Below are 2,940 nucleotides of genomic sequence, written 5' to 3'. Positions count from 1 at the left end.
AGTGACTCTATTGCTATCCACTCATTGCTCATCTTCCTTTTGCAGACTACCACCCTCCTCCCCTTTCCTTTATCCTCCGAGGATTTATTCTATGAAAAACAATCAAAATTAATGTTGAGCTAGTTGCAGCAAGAACTCCTGATAAATCTTACCTAAAATTTCAGCCCACTCCCACTGGTTGAGCAAGAGGCTGGTACTTCAGGGGCTCCTTCCTTTCAGGACCCAAGAGGGGCATGAAAAGGGCAGAGGGTAGATGAGTGTATTCACAGACCCACCGGCTCCAAGGACGAAACTGCAGTGACAGGGGCAGTCACTGGGTCCTGGGTTGGGTGAGGCTTTTAAAAGAAAGTGCGTGTGAGCAGTAGGATAATGGAGCTAAGGAGTCCTCCACACCTGTCTCGTCACAACCATCGTCCTGATACAGGTGCCAAGCAGATTAAATCTCTTTAGTAATTCAGTGTTTGTCAGTCATGAAAGCTTGGAGAGGACTGGACAGTTAACACTAATGTCATTTTGGGGAAATCCAGGAAGACCAACTCGCACACCAAAAGTCATCCATCTAATGTGGATATCCCAAATCCTACTATTACAGAGTCTTCTCTCCTTCCCTTGAAATTTAAAAGCGTGGAGAAGGGTGAATCCCTTAAGGTGAATAAAAATTTTCAGCTATTTCCTCTGTGACAGGAAAAAGGGATGAGAGCATCTTGGGTTTCTTTTTTCTTTTTTTTTTTGTTTGATGGAATCTCACTCTGTCACCTCAAGTCACTGCAACCTCCGCCTCCTGGGTTCAGGTGAGTCTCCTGCCTCTCCTCTGAGTAGCTGGGATTACAGACACATGCCACCATGCACAGCTAATTTTTTTGCATTTTTAGTAGCGACGGGGTTTCACCATGTTGGCCAGGCTGATCTTGAATTCCTGACCTCAAGGTAATCTGCTTGCCTCGGCCTCTCAAAGTGCTGGGATTACAGGTGTAAGCCACCACGCCCAGCCCCTACAGTACCTGGTATTCCCAGGTGGTCTCCCATCCAAGTACTAACCAGGCCCAACCCTACTTAGCTTCTGAGATCAGACGAGATTGGGTGTGTTCAGAGTGGTATGGTCGTAGACAGATTTCCTGAAACAAGGTCTGGGTGGGAGGCAGGGAGACACCAAGATCCCAAAGACAAAATTCACCTGCCATAGAATGTTGCCTATGACTACATCGGGATCTGCACTTGGGTTCTCAAGGAGGCCACCTCCCAGAGAGTAGGTACCTGCATCTTATGAGGACTCCATTCCAGCCTTGGTTTGCTCCAGACTACTCACACTTTTTAGAGGTTTTGGTCAATTCTGCTCTTCACCTCCATACTCCCTACAGACTGCTCCAAGCCACCACCAGGAGATGCAGTGTTTGTGAAGTTAAACTACTGGGTAGGTCCCGTCTAACCAGGGCAAATTATAAACTGTACACACACATGTGTTTGTATACACTTACACAGTTTTGTCCAAATTATTATTATTTTTATTGCATAAAGGGCAGTCTCAAAGGGAAAAAATGATCACAGAAGGGTATGTCTGCCCTGTTACATGGCCTTGGTGGTGCGGTGCCCCATTGTTGAGAAAGAAAGGGAATTCCTACGTTAGACTTCCTTTTGACTCTAAAGCAAGAGAAGTGTGAACATATAAGCCTTGAGACAGTGAGCCCACACCTTCTCAGATTTTATCACAGACAAAAAAAAAAAAAAGGAAACAATGCATTTCATTCAGAACAACAATGGATCTGATCCAATAGCTTGAGAAGGGGACATTTCAGAAGAGCAGAGGCTCATGGGACCCACCAAGGACGCAGAGGACACTTTAGCTCTCATCAGAGTCACAGGGAGCAAGAGGGGTGTAGCCCACTGCTGCGTGCATACAGCACAACGCTAGTGAGTAACGGAGAGAAAGCAGGATTACTCTGTCTATTCACTTTCTATTTTCTCTACCAAGGGAAATAAACTTCAAAGTAGAAAGGATAAGATGAGCATTATTAAGAAAAAATAGGTCACACGATAGTAGGAGGATTTCAGCCTTAAAGACTTCAAATTGTCAGCTTTGTGGGGCCTTTTAGCTCAGCTGGAACTACATTTCCCAGAGTCCCCTGCCCTGCATGGTTCCAGGTAAGGGCACTGCAAAGAGACATTTGCACCACAGTTGGAAGCAGAAAGGGAAGCAGGAGCCACGTTCTTTCCCGCCCCCCAAAGGTGGGAGCAGGATCACCAGGGCAGCTGAGGCATGTCACTGATCTGCTGGCTCATGCTGTGGGCCTGCAGAAGCAGCCAGATGGTCCACTCCTCCAGCTCTCAGACCCAGTTAGGGCATGGTTAGGTCCATGAGCCAAAGGGGCCAGACATGGAGACAGTGCGAGGCAGAAGGCGGCTCCAGTCTGTCCTCACTTCCCTGCTCTGCATCTGCCTTGCTGCCCTGCCCTGCTGCCCTGCAGAATTCAGACTCAAACACCAGATGCAAGACAAGGGTCCACAAGTGACTGAAGTCAAATCCCTAGAATGAATTCTTGATTCCACCTAGTATTTGTGTTTCAGTTTGAACCCCAATGGATATAGATTATAACCCAAGGAACTGGAGAAGTTGCAATTGTAATGATGAACTTCTTTTGATTTTATTTCAGAAGTCAGCTCAGCATAGAAGAGATGAGCATGTGTACTACTTTCCAAAAGAGGAAGTGGATTCAGAAAACTACTTATTTTGATGGGTCAGTAAGAAAACAACAAAAACAACTCTGTAAACTATTTAGAGGTTTATTCTGAGCAAATATGAGTGACCATGGCATGGAGAACAGTATCAACAGGTTCTGAGAAAGTATGCTTGAGGTGGTCAGGTTACAGTTTGGTTTTTATGTTTTAGGGATACAGGAATTGTAAGTAAAATCATAAATCAATGCATTAAAGGTGTACATTGAT

At 45.6% G+C, this 2,940-nt stretch overlaps 1 pseudogene; it reads right to left on the bottom strand.

The window, feature by feature from the left end:
- Nucleotides 1-989: 989 nt before the first annotated feature.
- LOC119626862 (5S ribosomal RNA) lies at nt 990-1,108 on the bottom strand (annotated as a pseudogene).
- Nucleotides 1,109-2,940: the final 1,832 nt, after the last annotated feature.

Source organism: Chlorocebus sabaeus, chromosome 17, assembly GCF_047675955.1.
Source record: "Chlorocebus sabaeus isolate Y175 chromosome 17, mChlSab1.0.hap1, whole genome shotgun sequence".
NCBI classification, from domain to species: domain Eukaryota; kingdom Metazoa; phylum Chordata; class Mammalia; order Primates; family Cercopithecidae; genus Chlorocebus; species Chlorocebus sabaeus.
This window is presented reverse-complemented; position numbering and strand designations above follow the sequence as displayed.